This window comes from Conger conger, chromosome 11, assembly GCF_963514075.1.
Source record: "Conger conger chromosome 11, fConCon1.1, whole genome shotgun sequence".
NCBI classification, from domain to species: Eukaryota; Metazoa; Chordata; class Actinopteri; order Anguilliformes; family Congridae; genus Conger; species Conger conger.
This window is the reverse complement of record NC_083770.1, coordinates 45,051,381-45,073,830: the sequence shown is the minus strand read 5'-3', so window position 1 is coordinate 45,073,830 and position 22,450 is coordinate 45,051,381.

Below are 22,450 nucleotides of genomic sequence, written 5' to 3'. Positions count from 1 at the left end.
GGGTTGCCAGTTCGACCCCACGCTGGGCATGTCAAAGTGTCCCTGAGCAAGGCATCTAACCCCCGAAAAGGCTCCTGACGAGCTGGTTGGTGCTTTGCATGGCAGCCAATCGCCGTTTGGTGTGTGAGTGTGTGTATGTATGAATGAATGGATGAATGAGAAGCATGAATTGTACAGCGCTTTGGATAAATTTATATAGGCGCTATATAAATGCCAACTGCTTAGCATTTAGAGATTCCAGGGGCACTTTGGGCTTTAGTGCCTCCTACATGACCAAGAATCACGTATCTTTAACGGAAGCAAGCTGATACACATCACTATGAGAAGGAATGAGCTCAATGTGGGAATCAACGCTGACAACAGTGCAATGTAAAATGATGTGATTCTAAATCAGAGATTCCTAAGGGAGTGTAGTGACTCCACAACTAATCCCTAATACATTATAATTAAACTTGAATTTAAATCAGCCAGTGAGGTGTGACTTTTAAATTATGTGGAAATCAGTCCTTGACTGTTCAATGTTCTCTCTGTGGCCTTCTGGAGCCAGGCTAGCTTACTACACAACAAAGGCCAATTCATGGGATATTTGTCCTGGCAGAATCTATGGAGAGGTTTTTCGATTCAGTGGAAAAAAAGCAATTTAGTTTATTCATACCAAAAAGTACCCCTACAGAATATGACCATAACAGCACTTAGTTACCTGTATTCCACCCACAGGTTGTAGTAACGTACTTTAGCTTCAGGTGTTATGCAAAATAGATTTTGTTTACAATAAAGTACCACATAGTAGGGATGTGAATAGTGTATGCAAATACTTGGCAGCAATCCAGAATATCAGCATTGGGTTTAGGCATTCTGCCATTTTGGAAACCACTTAGGGAAGCTTCATAGCTAGTTCAATTAGATCAATCAAGTTTTATTATAACTGAATCCGTTCACTGAAGTTCTCCATCGTTTTTCTTTCTTGCCTGTAGCAAAGGCTCCAGATCTGTCCAGAGCAATAGGAACAATCCCAGTATGAGAAGGTTTCGTAGATGGTTTCAGGCTCCATTCAGGAGTGAGACGTGACCATCCACTGTCAATTGTACATACGATACAATAGAAAACTGTTGCTGTTTGGCTGATGAATCCAAAAAAAGGAAAATAATAAAAACTCAGCAACTTCTGTCTATAAATAGTTCAGCCATTGAATGATTTGGTCATGAAGCAGTCGAAATGGTGGCGTAAATCAAGGAGTGTGTGGTTACCTGAAATTGTACGAAAACGTGAACAATCACACTCAGTATGGCATCAACATGCAATTACTGTGTTCAGTCAAAAAGCTGTTATGAACATATGTCTACTGGTAGGTAAGCAAAAAAACCCCAAAAAGCTACAACTTTACAACTTGAAATTGTGGCTGAATCTTACATTTTTTAAAAACATTAAATACATTTTTTTCATTTAAGCACACAACCACCAGAGCACTGTCAGGGTTTATGCTACCACTATTTATTGAAATTGGTATTGGCTTTATAAAATGTCTGGCAGCACTGTTTTAGACTTGGCACATGTTTTTTATTTCATTATTATCAGATCCTGCATTTACATAATTACTGAAAGAGGGCTCCTCTGTAAAAAGCCAAACACAAAGCATACATTATATGTGTGGGTGGCATTAGCATTAAAATATTGTAAAATATTGTTATTTCATTATTTTGGCCATTTTAATCAATATCTTCCCCATTTCTAAAGACATACTTCTGTCCATTATTGTTTTACATCAAAGATCTTGAAGGCAAAGCCACCCAATCACTTCTGCATTAAGAAACCCCCCCCCCCCCCCAAAAAAAAACCTTTCAGAATTGATATAACGCATATATAACATTGCACATTGTATTCCAGTACAGCCATCTGTGCTTACATAGCTCTTACTTCTTATTTTTGTACTATGGATTCAGAATGTACTGTATTTATCCATACTCTCTCATTTCTTTTTGTCTTTCATTCTGAAATAGATGCAATTTCTCTCAAGGCACGATAGTTCAGTGACTTCAGTGATAACCAAAATTCATAAAATTGTTGAATTTTCCTTGAATTTCTTTTTCAGTCAAAGACTTTTCCTTCAAATGTTGAATTAGTCGAGGAGTGCACGGTGTGCTGTGTGTTTTGTAAAGTAAATGGAGTGCTCTACTTTCCATATGAGTAAAATCCTTTAGAGGACCGAGCTAAAATACCCTTTTTCCCTGGACAATTTCCCAATGAAGAATTATATATGTGAAGATGATGATCAACTGATTTTTAATTAATTCACAGCCTGTACAGGTGTGGAAGAGCTCATATCACTCCTTTTATCTAATGCGTGCCCTGTGCTCCAACTTTGACAAAGGCAAGAATATGAAAACAGAAAGTTCAGGAGGTGTTTTACATAGTCTTTGTAATGCATAAAATATGAGAGCATACCTGGTCCTATAAGAAACATAAGTTCATAAATGGAAGAAGTACCTTTGATGCATAGTTCTGAAGTTTAACTTTATCTCTAGAACGGTGTTGACTCAGCTCTTTTGTTTGGATGGCTTCCGGAGTTCGTGCAGTGTATGAATTTCAGAGGAATAGGGAGAAGATTGGTTCATCTCATCGTATTCATGATCTAGGCATGATAAACTCAATCAAACATACACGCCCAAACATAATTATTTCAGTTCCCCATCCGCTAAGCCAAGAAAGTTTCAATAGGTGTATCAGTATGATGGAACTGCTCATGACACCAGTACCACGAAACATATTTTATAAGAATTAATCTTATTCATGTCAAGTTAATTCTGTACCTGCAGCAGACATTGGAATGAACAGTGCAGAATGAATTAGGTGGGAATAAGATTCAGTGTTATATCACTGCTTATATCTGTCACGGCGGGGAGGACAGAGGAACCAGAAGCAGACACAGGGGTGTGGAAAATGGTAAGTTTACTAGCAGGTGAAGGGGCAGACAGAGCAGAGTCAAAAAACAGGCCACAGTCAAAAACCAGGGGGTCAGTCCAACAAGGCAGAGGTACAGATATCCACAACAATGAAAGAAGAGTCCAGGGAAGCAGGCAGGGGTCAAAACAGGAAATCCAGAAAAACAAGGGCAAGGACTCAGGAACAAGGACTCGGGAACAAGGGCTCGGGAACAAGGGGGCTAGAACTGGGGGAAGGAATAAAGGGCTCGGGAACAAAAAACAGGATAAGATGAACTAGCAGCGTGCAATTGAAAAGGACAGGTATAAATACACAGGGAAATGAAACAAACTAGGCGGGGCATGGGAGTGAGGGCGGTCTAACAAATACACATCAGGTGAGACACATGAAAGGGTAATAGGACAATAACAAGGGGGAAACTAAAACGCGGACTGGATTCACAAAGACACACATGTAATACAAAAGGTAGACAATTCGCAGATGCAGAGATACGGAGAGACAGGTGCGAATACTTAGCTAAAACTAAGCAAGTAATCAGTGATAGAATAGGGAGGCGGAGTTACAGAACAGAATTGAAACTGGAGATGCATTAGTATATTATATATTAGTGGCATTTGGCAGACGCTCTTATCCAGAGCAACGTACAGTTGATTAGACTAAGCAGGAGACAATCCTCCCCTGGAGCAATGCAGGGTTAAGGGGCTTGCTCAAGGGCCCAGCGGCTGTGCGGATCTTATTGTGGCTACACCGGGATTAGAACCACCGACTTTGCATGTCCCAGTCATTTACCTTAACCACTACGCTACAGGCCGCCCCTAGTAAGTTAGTTAAGTGATTTAAATTACAAATACCCAAAACTAGTGAATGTTAGTTTGTTAGTTTGACAAACATATTAGTGTGTTAGTATAATTAGTACTGTACAACTTCTATGTTAGTTGGGATTAGTATATTTGTGCTGTGTACAAACATGAAATGGAGAGAAAGCAGGAAGTAAGGAATGCAAGATTGGAAGGAAGGTTGAACCCCGGAACTACCGTAAACACCCGAATAGTGGGGCACGCAGACAGGGGAATGACTGGGCTAGTAAACATTCAGACTCAGACATCACGGGGGAAGACAAGTGCAAAGACTAATGAATATAAACAGAACACCAGACATGAAATATGAAAAATAATAAATTACAAGAATAATGATAATAAACAATGATAAACTAACAGACAGAACACAGGAACATAACACTATCACAACAGGGCGGCCTGTAGAGTAGTGGTTAAAGTAAATGACTGGGACACACAAGGTTTGTGGTTCTAATCCTGGTGTAGCCACAATAAGATCTGCACAGCCGTTGGGCCCTTGAGCAAGGCCCTTAACCCTGCATTGCTCCAGCTTAGTCTAATCAACTGTACGTCACTCTGGATAAGAGCGTCTGCCAAATGCCAATAATGTAATGTAAATCACAGATTCTATATCACTGCTTATATCACAGATTCTATAACACTGCTTCTTGCTTGTGTTTTCTGGGCACTCCTGACTTATTGGGATAAATAATTTGATGATTAAATTGAAGGTGCTCCCTTGTTATTATGTTGTTATTATATAGTTCATAAACTCATTTTTAAACTCAACCTTGTTGTTTTTTTTTGTCGTTCTCACTCATTCACACACGGATACAAAGGTGAACTAAATGAGAGAACTACGGCAGAGAACTACGGCATGCGTTCTGTGTTCTGTGAACCCTTTAGATGAACCTAACTCAGCCATTTTGGAGAGTGTCTCTGCTTGAAATGTCATACCCCCAGGTATCGATGGACCTCTCTGGCCTGTGGCATGGGGCTTTGGCCATGGAGCTGAGCTCTGTTAAAGCCAGGAGAAAGAGGAAGCCTCATTTATAACCCTCCTGGGAGGCCTCTGGTCACCCCTGCTCCCCCTGCCCCCCCTGCCCCCCCTGCCCCCCCTGCCCCCTCACCCCACAGACCCGGGGAGTCATTCCCTGTTCAGCCATCTTCGCATTATCCCGGAACAACGTTCACTCCGGTCACACAATCCGGCAAATTCTGTTCATTTAATCCGTATTAAGCAGAGACAATTATTCCTAAGAGCCCCTTAGCCATGCAGCGGGGAATTGTGTTAAAAAAGCCTGCCAATGCCTGTGCATACCCTCCTTCGCATTAGGGAGAGGACACGGAGGAGACAAATCAACGAATCAGGGTGCCAGTGCATGACAGGCGACCAGCACGTACGTATGATCAGAGATATATTTATCAGCCGCTCGGCAGGGGATCCACATATTTATACTGGTGAAGACACAAAGGCACTCCAGCATGCCGGACCCGCAGTGTCGCTGGATGTGACGAGATGCTAAAACACAAAGCTCTAACGGAGATGTAAGGTCCGCATGGAAAACAATCACGGAAAAGCGCCCTCTCTATTCTAATGCACGAGGAGATCAGAGGATGTCCGTACCCGGGGAACGGAACTATTTGGAAGGCCTCTTATATGTGTGATGTGTTCAGAGCTGTCTCGGAGACAAGGCCCAGGAACAAAACACAGTATTCCCAAGAATGTTCATCTTTCATGCTCATTTTAAAATGGCTGACACGTTATCATTTTGGGGCAAAATGATGTTAGAATGTGATGTGACTTTTTTCATTACTATCGCTGGAGAAAGACTCGCAACTCGTGAGTCATTTAGTCACAGAAGGCTCCGGGCCGTTTTGTCACTGCATTGTTTAATTGCTGTTTCTGTCACTTCTTAAAATAGGAAACATGCTATGGGCGTAATGATCATAAATAAATGCTTTTTCCATACGCCCTTGAAGGCTTCTGAATGGCCCATTCAGGTTGCTTAAACTATTCTTCAGCATGGTGAACTACTGGCCTTAAATTCAGTTTTCTCTCAACATAGATGTTTTCCTTGGTGAAGGTAGCATTTTTGAATGACTCATTGAGGGCAATGTTAAAAGCAATATTGTTGGAAAAAGTGCATTGTCCTTGCTCCATGTTGCTTTTAATTTCACTCTGACAAACAGTTGACAAACAACTCTTGAGCATTACAAAGCCCTTCCCTGCCTACATCTTGTATTCTGTTTGTGCTATTTTATGGATGTGGATAGTGAATTGTGAACACATTGTCAAGCGTCAAAAATACAACAGCTATTTCTTCACCACAGAATTTTTCTTCGACTCCTACTATTATATACTGTATGCATTGGGGCAGGGGAACACAACACCGGACATGTTGAAAGGGATCTCGGAGAATGTGATATCTGTGAAATCCCCTGAAGCTGAAGCAGAAATGATTTTCTTTCACGAGACCGTGATACTCTGGCATCACCCTGTGACATTCCCTCCTCGTCGGTGCACGTGGGATGAATAGACGCTTGGATTGGAATTCTTCATCCTCAACCAATTAGACAGCTTGTGTTCCTTTGGCCAGTGAAAGCAGGGTTAAAGTCTGAGGGCAATTAAAATTCCACTTTAAAATATAAACCATGGTTTCAAATACCACGTTTCAAGTATTTCCTTTATACAACCTAACAAAAACAAATGTTGTGAGGTTGTGCATTTAAAATATCGAGAAGAATTCAAATAATTAGACGCAGAATGCCTTTGAAATGTAACTGGCAGAGGGAGGTGGTGCAAGGAATCTTGGGCATTTTGTACATTTTATGCCATTTTAATTTGGATAAAGGACCGTTGAAGATTTAAAAATGAAGCGATTTCCTTCAGTGTAATAATGACTAAAGTGCACTGACCCTTGTGTGCTTTGACCTTTCAGAACATCTTCAGTCTTGACAGCTGTGGCAATCAAAGTTTTGGGTGGGCTTAAAGAGTACGGCTGGTGTTGGGGGATCAGGTGACATCGCGGACCAATCTCGCCCATCTCTTACCATAAGGGCAGCACTGCGATCTTTCAACATGATAGGTTTTTGAAATGTCACCAGCAATGAAAAATAGCTGACCAGTGTCCAGATGAAATGAAAAGGCTCTGATTCTGGGGTCTAAGGGTGCTGGAAAGCGGATGAAACGAGAAGGAGACCAGCGGAGCAGTTGACCTGCACCAGTGTGCTTTTAGGTGGGCTCAGACTGGCATAATCTCTGTCGAAAATGTGTCTTATTCAGTCAACATGCGCATACAATATGGAGTTTTGAAAAATGAACAAAGCCAGGTACAGGAGAGAGAATGACATTATCTGTGTTATCGCTGAATCTTTTAGTAATAGTCTTGTTCATTTTTACATTTTGAGCTTGGGAAAATCAAATGTATTATTATTATTATTATTATTATTATTATTATTTGCTTGGGAATTTTGAGCTTGGGAAAATCTAATGTATTATTATTATTATTATTATTATTATTATTATTAATAATAATATTAATAATAAACAGAATTTCATTCATGAACAAATTAAAATACATAGAGAAGAATACAAGAAATGTAGTGCCTCCTTTATTCGCATAGCTAATTTCCATTTTATTGTATTATGGACAAGTACTGGCAGTTGAAGGTGAATGAAGCTAATTGTTCAGCTGATTGATTGGCGGAATACTAACTGATTGCTTGACAAGTGGTCAATGACCATTTGTCAGTAGTGATGGCATTAGGTGAAACATCTTTTTCCTCCAGAGAATAAAACGTCAAGCTCCATCCCACTGGGAATGCCACGTATAATTCAAATATTTAATAATGGGAATATATCGCAAGTGATTTGTGCATACAGAGAAAATAAAAGCTGAATGAAGGCGCTATTACGTTTTCATTTTCATTTGTTAGAGCATAAATAACGATGGCATAAACATTTCAGTCTAAGTGTAAATATATCAAGCCTTATTGTGACTAATGAAGGCTACTTACTGTATACAGTCATGGAGCACTTCATTTGGAACACTATACTAATACTGGGTACATCGTGGCTATGAAGGGATGCACATGGTCAGCAACAATACTCAAATAGGCAGTGGCATTCAAGCGATGATTTATTGGTATTAACGGGCCCGAAGTGCGCCAAGAAAACATTCCCCACACCATTACACCACCGCTTCCAGCCTGGACCGTTCACACAAGGCAGGTTGGGTCCATGGATTAATGCTGTTGATGCTAAATTCTGACCTACCATCTGTATACCTCAGCAGAAATAGAGAGTCATCAGACCAGGCTATGTTTTTCTAGTCAACTGTCCAGTTTTTGTGAGCCTGTGCCCACTGCAGCCTCAGCTTTCTGTTCTTGGCTGAAAGAAGTGGAACCTGACGTGGTCTTCTGCTGCTGTAGCCCATCCGCCTCAAAGTTCGATGTGTTGTGCATTCTGAGGTGCTTTTCTGCTCACCACAATTGTACAGAGTGGTTATCTGAGTTACCATAGCCAAACAAGCCTGTCTGGCACCAACAATCATGCCACGGTTGAAATTACTATGATCACATTTTCCCCCCATTCTGATAGTTGATGTGAACATTAACTAATGCTCCTGACCTGTATCTGCAACATTTCATACGTTGTACTGCTGCCACACGATTAGCTGATTAGATAATCGCATGAATAAGTAGATGTACTTATAAAGTTCTCAGTGAGTGTATATGACCGTTTATTAATATTATACAGCAATAAACCTTATTCTGACAATTCCAAGTTTCTTTGATGGAATGTATCAGGTTTCAGACAAGGCACACGCACACACAGACACGCACACAAGCATACACACAAACAACTTGACTGTTTAGAAGAATTCTCTTCTGTGGTCTGCATGCGTTTAGCGTAAACAATATGATAGTGGAAAGCAATCTTGTGAAAGGGAAAGTAGCCGATAACACACATTCCACTGGAAATCTGCGGGGATTACTCCAGGCTGGTTCAGGGAGAGAACCAGGGCGACCATTAAAGTAACAGTAATGGGATTCCAATGCCACTGCTGCAGACCACTGCTGATGAGAAACGTTGCAGTTCATTACAGATTCGGGCTGAGATCATTTAACGCTTCCTTTTTGAGTTAAAGGGGCAGCCGCATCCGACCGCCGTGCGGAGTTACGTTTTGAAACGCCGCGGAGATTTCGGGATTTTAGCGAAAGGCTGCTTCAGAGAAGAAAAGCAGCCCATCAGCCGATAATGTGGAGCTGATCGTCCTGGAGAGATCCGGGCTACTCCGGGCCCACGTCTCTTCATTTCTCTAATCCTCATTTATCAGGGGCTCGGGTTGTGCAGCTGAAACGCTCTCCGGTCTGCTGTTTAACACCAGGCTCGGCTGTGCGTCCAAGGTCACAGCTTCTGCGAGGGGCGACCTAATCCCTCTTAGGTCTGACAGAGTGGAACAGCCGGGTTCGACGCGAGACGCTACAATCTCCCGTGGCTTGCCACAATCCGCACTTATTTATTTGTGTGCTTAGTTAATAGCATGGCGGATAACTGCCGATTGGTCATCTTCAGGCTCACATGAAATCCCCCGCTTCCCTGCCCCTGCCTGAGCGGATTCACGGATAGTGTTTGTGCGGGATCACCCTTCATAAGATCTGAACCTTTCTTTTATTATCACACTGATGAGTGTTTGTGCTGGATCACCCTTCATAAGATCTGAACCTTTCTTTTATTATCACACTGATGAGTGTTTGTGCTGGATCAGCCTTCATAAGATCTGAACCTTTCTTTTATTATCACACTGATGAGTGTTTGTGCTGGATCAGCCTTCATAAGATCTGAACCTTTCTTTTATTATCACACTGATGAGTGTTTGTGCTGGATCACCCTTCATAAGATCTGAACCTTTCTTTTATTATCACACTGATGAGTGTTTGTGCTGGATCACCCTTCATAAGATCTGAACCTTTCTTTTATTATCACACTGATGAGTGTTTGTGCTGGATCAGCCTTCATAAGATCTGAACCTTTCTTTTATTATCACACTGATGAGTGTTTGTGCTGGATCACCCTTCATAAGATCTGAACCTCTCTTTTATTATCACACTGATGAGTGTTTGTGCTGGATCACCCTTCATAAGATCTGAACCTTTCTTTTATTATCACACTGATGAGTGTTTGTGCTGGATCACCCTTCATAAGACCTGAACCTTTGTTTTATCATCACACTGATGTTCATGCGAGGCTGGGCGTGTTTGTCCTGCTGTTACTCTGCACACCGTGTAGCTGTCCAGCACTTTGTCAAGTTCACTGCCAATTTTTATTATATATTCTTTATTCCATTTCAGAACACACACTTTTAAGCATGAAATTGGAATCGGAGAAGGCTAAATCTTTCCATTTATAATAATATAAGACGGACTTGTCTGATTCGGCAGGATTAATCGTTAATGGAGTAATTTTAGCAGTGGCATTGTTTTGCCTCTAATTGGATGTGAATGTGTCATGTAAGAACGTATTTCTCACTGCAACGAGGGCAGCTTGCTGTATAAATATACAATAGATGCTATTTTTCTGCTGTGTCCCCCCCCTCCCCCACCTCAGTTACAGTCCCAGCTCAGCCTTTCAACACACCCAAAAGCACAGAATAAATTATTAAGCAGATATGTTATTAATCTTTTTCATAAGGGCCAGAAGCTCGTCTCAAACTCGTTTTATTGATGTGAGAAAAATGGCTCCTGCTGAATTGGGCTTTTTTCTCTCGATGTGTTAGGTGTAGAGAAGTCTTCTTTAATTTGAATGATGTTTTTAAGGAGCATAAGGCAATATAAGACAGACCCTCTGCGTTTCCTATTCATGATGAAATGTGTAAACACAGTGTGTAAAATATTCATTTCTAAATACAAATGCCAGTCAGAATGCATGATAAGCATTCTGTAGTCAATAATTGTACAGGTAAAATATGAGTTACATAACCCCGGTGTATTTTCTTTTAAGACAAAGTCAATATTGTAATATCAATAACAGAGTTTCATTAACAGAGAAATATCCAATGAATGTTTTCTAGCTGTAACTTCTGAAAACCATGTTAGATAAACAGAATATATTATCAATGACTTCAGCATCACCGTCTCTTGCTCACTGCAGCCCAATTTATCCCGGTAGGTGTTACGTCCCCAGGTTTTGGTTTGAGTTTCTGTTTTTGCGGTGACTTTATTTCTGTCTCCCCAGATGGCGGAAATGACGACGTCGCAGGGCCTGTGAAGATGCGGTGGAGAGACACAGGCCATTGCCCGGTAACCGTCTTCAGGAGACTCCCCTGGAACTGATTACGTTAGGTAATTACATTAGAATTGAAAAGTAACAACAATTCCTACTCAAATATGGTGTTGGGTCTAGCCAATTCAATACCTTTTGGCCTAATCTTCAACAGCAGCAGACACTGTTTCCGTGGTACGAAAGGCATCTCGGTCATTTTGTTGGATGCATGACATTTGGCACTAAGGAAGTCTGATTCAATCAAGCCAACACCTTTGTAGCGACAGATCCAAACATTTATCCTTGGTACCACAACAAATGAGTTGTAGGAACTGCACCACAGTAGAAATAAATGTCAAGGCGTTATGGGGAATACAGATGTGTTGATGTGTGTTCAAGATGCTCAAAGGAAAATCTCCCCATTTGTATTGAAAATAGTGTCTAAGTGGCGCAGTTGTTATTTTATGAAAAGAAAGCACTACAGGGTGTTTTGCAGTTCCCAGGCACAGCTTGCGGTCAGAATGCTTAGCCTGGAATGTGTCTTTCTCTCCCAGTGATTCCGATGCTGTCTGGAGCTGGAACGCCAATCAGGCAGCATCTAGCTCCCGGCTTGACCACAGACCAATTGAATTATCCGCTTCATGCTCCAAACATTGCTTTAAAATACCATCATTTTTTCAGAGGAAAAAAAAAAATCTTCCAACCAAAGGAGTTTAGTCACAGCCACCTGCTCTAAAGTGATTTAATTCATGGCTAAAAATCATATCAGTCCTGCAGATTGGATTTTCTCTAACACTCAAGTGACGCATCATGTTAATGTAGAGGTAATTGTCTCTTTTTTGTGATTTTTATGCGGTTGATATACACTCACTGAGCACTTTATTAGGAACATTTTTACTTTACTACTTCTACTTATTCATGCTATTATCTAATCAGCCAATTGTGTGGCAGCAGTGCAACGCATGAAATGTTGCAGATACAGGTCAGAAGCGTCAGTTAATGTTCACAACAACAATCAGAATGGGGGATCATAGTAATTTCAACCGTGGCATGATTGTTGGTGCCAGACAGGCTGGTTTGGCTACGGTACGGGTCAGAAGCTTCAGTTAATGTTCACATCAACCATCCGAATGTGTAGAAAATGTGATCTAAGTGACTTTGACCATGGAATGATTGTTTGTGGCAGACAGGGTGGCTTGAGTAACTCAGAAACTGCTGATCTCATGGGATTTTCACACACACTAGTCTCTTGAGTTTGCAGACAGAAATCCCTTGTTAATGAGAGATGTCAGGGGAGAATGGCCAGACTAATAAAATCTGACAGGAAGGTGATATTAAAGCAAATAACCACACGTTACAACAGTGGTATGCAGACAAGCATCTCTGAACACACAATGCATCATAGCTTAGGCTACAGCTAAGGCTACATGGATAGGCTACAGCTGTAGGAGTCTAAAAAATAAGTCTAATAAATACCTAATAAAGTGCACGGTGAGTGTGCATTATTTTCTTTCTTTCGTAGCGTAGTGGTTATGGTAAATGACTGGGACACGCAAGGTCGCTGGTTCTAATCCCGGTAGAGGGATTAGAACTTCTGCACAGCCGTTGGGCCCTTGAGCAAGGCCCTTAACCCTGCATTGCTCCAGGGCAAGATTGTCTCCTGTTTAGTCTGATCAACTGTACATCGCTCTGGATAAGAGCGCCTGCCAAATGCCAATAATGTAATAATGTATTTAATCTGCCAATTATATCCACCAACAAATTTGTGCTTCTATTAAGTTGAAGAAATCTAAAGTTGTAATAACTTTAAAATGGCTGTGTCCCCTTATGCCAGGGTCAAGTAGCGCAATAACGATTTTAAAAGTCACAGCTAGTCTCTCTCTCTGCTTGTCCGCCTTCACCTACAGGTTATAAAAACGAAATGGAGTTTTTAATAAGCACAGAGCGTAGATAACCCGCATTTATAGACATGTTTATCGCCTCCATTGAACTTACTGTCCATATCTACCCATTCTGCATGATTCTGAGAAAAAAATGTATAACAAAGCTGTTACATAAAATGCATTTATGGCCTCAGATTCAGGACTATGAAGACCGATATGAAATTATGATTACTTCTCCAGCAAAATAACAGGTTTTGTGCCTCATCATTAACAGTGCTATCTCACTGTAAGTGGTATTTCTATTGCTGAGATTTTCATTTGATGTGTGATTGATAATAAAAAATTTGATTTGAGATTTATAATTAATTTGTCTAAATTAATTCATTAATCCCTTTATGTTCCATAAAATAATGAATATTAGATTCTTTCAAATATTTTTATTCATAAAAAAATATATTGTATTGATAAAGTCTCACTCTTTCTGTCATTGAACACATTTCAGTAATGAACTCTCTGCCTGGGTGGCATGGTGGTGTGGCGAGCGCCTCACAGCAAGAAGTTTGAGTCCTGGCCGAGGGCCTTCCTGTGTGGAGTTTACTCCCTGTGTTCTCCCCGTGGTCTCCGTGTTTTCTCCCTGTGTTCTCCATATGTTCGCCTTGTGTTCTCCCTGTGTTCTCCCCGTGTTCTCCCCGTGTTCTCCGTGTGTTCTCCGTGTGTTCTCCCTGTGTTCTCCCCGTGTTCTCCCCGTGTTCTCCCCGTGTTCTCCGTGTGTCCTCCCTGTGTTCTCCCGTGTTCTCCCTGTGTTCTCCCCGTGTTCTCCGTGTTTTCTCCCTGTGTTCTCCATGTGTTCGCCTTGTGTTCTCCCCGTGTTCTCCCTGTGTTCTCCCCGTGTTCTCCGTGTGTTCTCCGTGTGTTCTCCCTGTGTTCTCCCCGTGTTCTCCGTGTGTTCTCCGTGTGTTTTCCCTGTGTTCTCCCCGTGTTCTCCCTGTGTTCTCCCCGTGTTCTCCGTGTTTTCTCCCTGTGTTCTCCATGTGTTCGCCTTGTGTTCTCCGTGTGTTCTCCCTGTGTTCTCCCTGTGTTCTCTGTGTGTTCTCCCCGTGTTCTCCCTGTGTTCTCCCCGTGTTCTCTGCGGGTTCTCTGTGTGTTCTCCGTGTGTTCTCCCTGTGTTCTCCCCGTGTTCTCCCCGTGTTTTCCCTGTGTTCTCCCCGTGTTTTCCCCGTGTTCGCCCTGTGCTCTCCCCATGTTCTTCTTGTGTTCTCCCTATGTTCTCTGTGTATTCTCCCTGTGTTCTCTATGTGTTCTATGTAGGTTTCCTCCATGTACCCCCCACCCTCCCACAACTGTCTCTGACATCCTTTCATAAACGGGGGAAACTGACCCAACCCGCATCAGAATCACTATCTCACCCGCTAATATGTGAGCGTCTGAGGGAATTTAAAATGCTCCTATTAAAATCTAATTGCTGCAATTTGCATGGTAATGGCTTTAACACATGGAGCTGCTCTGGGTAGTAAAGTTTTCATTACTGTACGAGGACAGGTGTAAAGGCCGGGCATGCGGAGACAGACAGAAGGCTGCAGCCGCAGCACGGTGGATCTCCGAGGAGCTCTTTCATAGAGCAGCTCATCAGTGCCTCAGCCTGGGGGGGGCAAGGAGGTATCAGAAGGACCAGGTGTGGAGGTGAAAGTTGAAACAAACCCTCTCCATTCGTGTCTTTTTTGACCGTCTCCGGGCCTAAATAACAGGCTCCCGGCTCTGCCAGAAGGCAGAAAACCTCCACTGATTCTGATCCAATTTGTGATGAACAGGTTCTGGCCTTGCATCTTCATTCGGGGAAGGTGAAGGCTTAAAATTGGTATTCAAAATGGAGTGCGGGCTGAGCACGGGAGCGTTGGGTTCAGAGATTGATCTGCTTTTTTTTGGGGGGGGGAAGAGGAGGCCGCACTTGTCGCTAGCTGTTCTCAGGCTAAACTGACTGCGGGAGTGCTCCCCTCCAGATGAAACCGTGTTTGCTAATCCAGTTCCCCCCTGGGACCTGCCTCCTCTCATCACTGTGCGCAGAAGGGTCCATTTCCAGCAGAGAAACCTTTCCCTTAAAATAATCATGAGAGAGAGAAAGGGAGTGTGAGAGAAAGGACAAGCAGAACCGAGGAGGTTGTAATCTTAGGTGGAAATCATTAACTGGAGTGCAGATCTAGAGGGCAAAAAAAGTAAACTCTTTCTTTGAAATGAAATTCATTTGAAGTTAAGTTCACTTTGTAGAGATGGAATGGAGGCTTTGCACTGTCTTTTCCTAATCACATAATTGCTCTACTGTCAGATTCCCACACCATGACTATTTTCTGCAAGCTGCACTCAGAGTAATGAGGATGTTCCTGGAGGAAATTGGTTTGACTTGAGGATCGACTAATGTCAAATGGCATGGTGGCACTTCACAGCATCTCCATCTGTCTGGCAATTCTGAAAACAGCAAGGGTCATTAAATAACCTGACTATGATTTAACATTGGGCAACACTTTACAGTAACCTTACATGAATTGGCATTAATAAGGTAGTTGTTAACTTACTACTGAGAAGGCTATTTGTACAGCTTTGTTGATTAATTAATGTTAACAAATACATTAGTTTATATTAATATTGGAAAGAAAAAAAAAACAGATAATGTACTTGTTAATGGTTAACTAATTTGGTTTATCCTATGACTTGCATAAATATTCATGTAAATAATTAAATTAGTTAATAGGTAACACATACAGGAACATGAACTATTGAACAATTAATGAAATTCTTAATTCATGCACCATAAGCCAAACCATAACCCTGACACTAACCCTAACCCTATCCCTAATGCTAGTCCTAACCATAACCCTAAAACTAACCCTACCTCTAACATTATGGTAATCCTAACCTGTGTAGTGACCAAAATCCCAGCACTGATCTACACTCTATTCCTGTTGCCATGGACCCTGCCTCCTCAACTCTGCCCCAAAATGCATGAAGACCAAATGGAAGAGAGAGAGAGAGAGAGAGAGAGAGACTTGAATATACACTTGCCTGTGAGACAAATCTACTTTGGTTTCTAGCTTTCCCAAAGCTCCCTGGACTACCAAACACCAGCCTCACCTTAATCCTGTGCAGTAACAACTGTCCTCACCTGACAGCTGTCCTGCTGTTGTGTGTGTGTGTGTGTGTGTGTGTGTGTGTGTGTGTTTCCTTCTTTGTGTTTGCTGACCCGACCTGTGAGCCACTAGGGCAGAGCCTGCATAATGGATTGTACGGCCACAATAAAGCGGCCACAGCCTTCCTGAGAGCGAACCCCCCATGGACTTCCATTACCAGCCCTTAAAACCCCAAAGCTGAATCACCCAAAGCCTCGGCCTCACGTTTACAGGGGGCTTAGTTTACCATTGAGGAGCAGCTGTGGCCAATCAAGAAACACGCGAAGGAAAGAGCGAGAGCACAGGGAAACGCACAACGCAGGAACACACCAGACACACTGATGGCTAGTGACAGAAAAACAAACTCCCTGCACAATACAGATCTAATGCTAAAATTCAGAAACAGTGACAAGAAATCCCATTTAAAAAAAGATAAATGAGTCTCAAGGCATGAAGGCGACCACAAAGATGTGCAGTGGGAGGGGAGAAGAACACAAGCATACACTCACAGACACTGAGAAACTGGGGTAGAACGCAACGCCACTGCTTTGCAATAGTAACACTAACCCGGACCCAAATCCTAATCATAACTGTAATCATACCCCAAAACATTTCATTACGGGAGTCTGTCTGACCAGCGAAAAGTGAAAAAAAAACGGTGTCGCCTTAAGAATTAGATTGCTAGAGGTGCTAAATGCAATCAATATGTTGGAATCCATACAAGGAAATATGTTCAGCCATTTATCATTAAATATATTTAACTGAAAACAACACAATACAAAAGGCTAACCTAGCCAAAGGCTAACCTAGCCAAACCCTAACCTAACGATACTTTGAACCCTAACTTAATTACTAGTCCTAGGATTCACCTGAAATATACATTAAAATAGATCTGTTAATATAGAGACATGTTTGAAGTAATTTCTCTTTCAAAAAAAGTTTTTCACTGAACAAATGTCCAATGCATAAGGCAATAGTGGAACAACCCTTTAGTGAAAAGTGTTTGATCATACAAAATCAAGAAATAACACCAATCCTTTCCCAAGCTCCAAAACATAATCCTATTTGAATTCGAAATCCAGTTGAAATTGATAAAAATTACACAAATATAATCAATTCAGTGAAAAAATACATAGAAATGTGTTTGAAGTGGTTTCTTTAGAAAAATGAAAAATTTCCAAATACTATATAGTGTTAGATCCCACCAGTGAAAAAAGCAGGGATTTTGGAAGCAGGGGTTTCCATTCTCAAACACAAAACAGCCAGGTGTATGGCATACTCACTGTTAGCAGATTCTGAAGCTAGTTTGTATTTAACAACATCCTAATCGACAATTAATTTAGTGATATCTGCAAAACTGGTGACCCATATCATTGCAGATATGAACCATTTGTGTAAAAGATTTTGCAAAAAAATAAATAAAAAAATTGTAACCATTTGCCCCAGGTGAGCAGGTTTAATTTCACTAACAAATCGATATAAAGATTTCTCTCTGCGGGTCAGCTGGGATTTGATTGGACGGAGGGGATTGTGCTGGGCGGTGTGATAACGTGAGACTCCCCCGGTCAATGTGCAGTGGATGGATATTGACCCACGTTGCACGGTGTCTGGCCTGTGTGGCCAGTGGGGGCTGGAGAGAGCTGATGTCTGGGGTCGGGTCACGGCCGTTCTGCTATATGACCGCGCCGATCCTGCAGACGTCTGTGCCTGTCCCGCTTATGGCACGGCTCTGTCTCCAGCCTGCTGTCTTCTCTGGACACTGCATGACTTTCATACTGTATTCTGTCTTGTTTCAGCAAATAACAATTTCTCTTTGGCATAGTAAATGTATTTATTTTGCCCCCCTCCCTCTGTGTATTGCAGTAGTTCATACCCACATCATTGAGCAGTCTAATGTATTCAGACTGTATGTCTTTGTGTTCTACTACATAAAAAGAATATTCGTGCAAAGAATATTTGGCTTGTATACTTTATTTCCAATTACTCGTGGTCACGTAATTTCCTCTCATGGTCAAGAAGAAAACTGTTCTGATCCATTTTTATAGAATAAAATATCTCTCTATTATTCATTCTCTTCTGATTTTAGTCCGGCTCTTGAACTCTTTCTTTCTCGTTTGAAGTTGCGAATCTGATCCCTCCGAGACGACACCTTCGGTCCGAGCCCCACTGTTGGCACGGCATCGACTTCGTTTCTTGTTTTTGCTATTTATTTCTTCTGCATGACTGCAGTCTGTCCATCCTTCGCCCCCTTGGCAGCCATTCTATTCTTTTGCTTAGTAAGACCCCTTCAATGCTAACGCTAATGCCAATACTCCTGCACTGAACTCCCTCAGCTTATAGACTTTGTACTTCAGCTCAGCCCTATAACTGCACTGTTTGCAGTGATTATGTTCCTCTTTAGTTCTCAAGAGTATTTTTTCTTTCCTCGAGTCAGTATGACGAGAAACTCTGGGGATACGGACGGTAGATCTGCTACATGAGCCGACCCGCCCTGAAATGAAACTAATTCCATGTTGTTTCCTACTTCAAGAGTAGTTTGCGAAAGTTTTTCTCGCGTGACAAATCCAATGCTGTTGGGTATAAATAAAATATGTCACAGGGATTACTTGTGTATCACAGGCTCCTCTGGTTTATTATTGTAGTCAAAGAGATTTTGCTCTTTCCTGACAGCAGAAAAAACATAAAAATGCTGAGGGCCTCTGATGATTCAACGACCTACTTAAGGGCTATTGCAATTGAATATGAAGGAAAATGCATATGGCATCCTCCATCCTGTGTATCCATTACTTCCACAGCGCAGCTCTCTTTTAAAATGTCTGCACTACAACTATACCAAGTTCCACAGAGCAGTTGTTTACATTTCATATGTAACATTTACCAAGCTAAATGTTTGCGGATTAATTGAAACTGAAAGTTATTTAGGTGTGGAGAAAGTCCTAAACCAGGTTAAACCAATGCAATTTATTTTCACGTGAAACTCCCCCCCCCCTCCCTGTCAATACATGAACATCATTCCCACTCGTAGCATAGCTTGTGAGAATGTATGCAGGAGAACGTGTTGATAGAGGTTAGGCATTCTCCATGCGTAAATGACAAATACATCTATCTCTGCCCTTGAGTGTCTCCCCAACACAGCCCCTCCTGATTGATGCTATTATGTGGAAAACACAGAGACATAGTTTTCTGACTGCACCATATATTTTATCTGGGTTTGTGTGTATCTATGTGTGAGTGTGTGTGTGTGTGTGGGGGGGGGGGGGGGAGGGTGTGTTGTGCATTTCTTAGCACACATGCCACATACACACATGCATACACACGTGCATTCTTCCAGATTAAAATTGATTTATTTTGCCTCCCTGTGTTAAAGGATGTTTTTGAACATATGGTCAGGATACTCCCACTTTAAGATACAACTCCCACTGTAAAACCCGCCTTTATAATGCACTCTGTATACATTAGAGCAAAGAACACAGAAAGGGGTAAAACCCGCCTTTATAATGCACTCTGTACATGCGAGAGCAAAAAACAGGCAAATGGGTAAAAAAACGCCTTTATAATGCACTCTGTATACGCTAGAGCAAAGAATACAGAAAGGGGTAAAAACCCGCCTTCATAATTCACTCTGTATACGCTAGAGCAAAGAACAGGGGAAGGGGAATATACTGGGAACTGGGATGCCTGTGGGCTGGGAGCAGGGGCTCCCATGGGTAAGACACTGTGCTTTAATTTTTACACCAGTAACAGTTTTTTTCATTTCATTCTAATCGGTATGAAGGAGCCACATTTGGATGAGAACAGGGAATGAAGATTTTATAAAGTCATGTGCCGGATGCCTCTGTGGATGGATGCATGTTTTATTTATCCTCCTCGTGGCCTCTGAATTCCTGCTCAGATTTCACTTTTCCATATTCTTTTATTCATGAGGGCAGTGTTCTTGATGTTTTGCCAACCTCCTCTTTTTTAAATTGTCAGATTTTTCTCCACAGGCATAAAAAACACAAGGTGGCTCAACTTACTCAAAACTGAGACGTCTCCCTGCTCACTCTATGGAGTTGCATTTCTTTGGTGTTTTTTGGTCTTGGTTTCCCAGTACATACTGCAAATATAGCATTTGCGCAACCATATAGGGTGTGTATACTTTAAGATGAATTTAGTGCAATAAATAGGCATGGGGTAGTCAAACACCCATTTATTATCCAACTGCTGGATTGGGGACATTCCATTTAGCATCCTGATACAGCATCTGTAAGCTAAGCCCCAGCTCTGGCATCTCTGTTCATAATTCAGCTTTACAGTCGGCTCGTTTAGAAACCTGTTATTGCTGTCAGATGAACAACCGTGTGACTCAATAGGCAGAGCATCACGGCGTCATGTTGAGTTCTTTAGCCATGCGCTAACCAGCTTGTGGCAGATTAGCGAAACATTGTCAGGAGATTCATCTGTTGACATAATCAGCTGTTAAGTGCCATGAATGAAGCTAAATCCCTGTTCACACAGGGTGCCTGTTCAGACGATGTGTGCCAAAATGATAGCCTGTCTTAGCACTACCGAACGGTGCATTGTGATCTATGGGCCTGCATCCATGGGCATGCTCACACACAGCTTTCAGCAGGTCCAGACAGCCCACTAGGGTGCTGGTGCCCATGACTGCTCATAAGCATGACACCCAATGAACAGCACTATTGCAACCTGCTCATGTCACTGTGAGACTTACCTCTTACTGATGAACGCTTAAAAACATAACTGCAGTACTTTATTCTCATCAGAGATTGTTACCGGTGAATTTTGATGTGACACGCCTGGAATCTTTAGGTATTTAAAAAAAAAAGAATACACAAGCTTTCAGATGATGCAATGAACCTTCTCATCACAGAACTATTTCCATAATAAAAATATGAATGTGTTACCTCCAGGAAATGTTGCTGTTTTGCGCCAGAACACTCACTGCACACTAGCTGAGTTGGAGAGGGAGAGCATAATGTTTTTGCCAATCGAATCAGGCGATGGTTAGGTGCCAGGTTGAGAATTTATCAGCTCATGCATTGCCCTACGAGCTTAAAAAATGTACGGAAAAAGGCTTGGTACACTAAAGAAAACTAGCACTTCTATATGATGCCTAAGAACAGAAATGTAGTGTCATTTTCTACTTTATAATGGGCTTCAATGGCCGATCTCGCTTTTTGCCATAATTATTTTTTATTAGTTGCAGTATTTCCCTTAAGCACCACCTTTGGTAATATTAAAGTAATCCACAATTTGCATTTGTTTTACCGGCAATTAAAACTTGAACCATTGTACGTAAGCTATCGTCACTGCGCAATCCCCATTTATTAATAACTTTTTGTGAATTTCTCAAATTCAAAGAATCACATAATTTTTTATAGAACATCATGCGCTGTTTTGGGTGTAGACTCAAAATTCTTCAGGTCTCTCGCTTACCCAAACTTCTTCACTGTGAACAGTCAGAAACACCTCAAAGTACAAAAATATATCATGAATTAACACATAATGTCACACCTTATTTCAGCCTACCCACCTGATGAACGCTTCCTTTCTTTTCTGCCTTGCGTACTTCTGAATACCTACATATTGCCTGTTCTAAAAACATGTCAGCAGGTTTTGATCAGAATTTTGTCCCAAATTTTTCCACATTTAATCCTTCTTGACCATACAGTTTTGAAGGGTGCATTTTTAAATAGACCAGATTAATTTCTACATTACATTACAGTAAATGCATTTATCCAGAGAAACTTATGCAGCTTTTGCATTTTTACAAGAAATTTGGGGGTGGAAACATTTTGGAGTGGGGGCTGGTAATAAACTTGCCATCTAACATATTTCAAACTGCACAATTCCAGAACAAACCAGATGAAGATGTTGACATGCACATTGTTCAGTTTTCTTTCTGTAATGTAATGCTTTGTTTCTGTTTTTGCATCCCCATCAGTCCCATGTTCCCAGGTCCCAGGTCAGTCTCATGTTCTTTCTGAATGTGCATTTTTTGCGGACCACTCCTATATGTTTTCTTGCACCTCACGGATTGAGTAATACGTTTGTGCAAAAGTTGTCTCTTCTAGAAACTTCTGCACAAATCCAGTTGATCTGTTTTTGGAGGGATTGGAGGGTTCATGTGTGCCTTGCTATAGAAAGGCAGAACTATTTCTGCAGAATGTTAATGTCTGTCAAACTCCTGCTGAAAAGAAAAATCTGTAGGTCAGAGGACCCATGTCTGCAGGACTCAAGTAGGATGTGACCTGCTCTATCAAAATCAGTCGGATTGACCCAAAAAGTTTTTGATAGAGACTGTGTTTTTGAGAAAAATAGCTTAAAAGTTTTGTCGCAAGAGTTACATGAGGCTGGGAGACT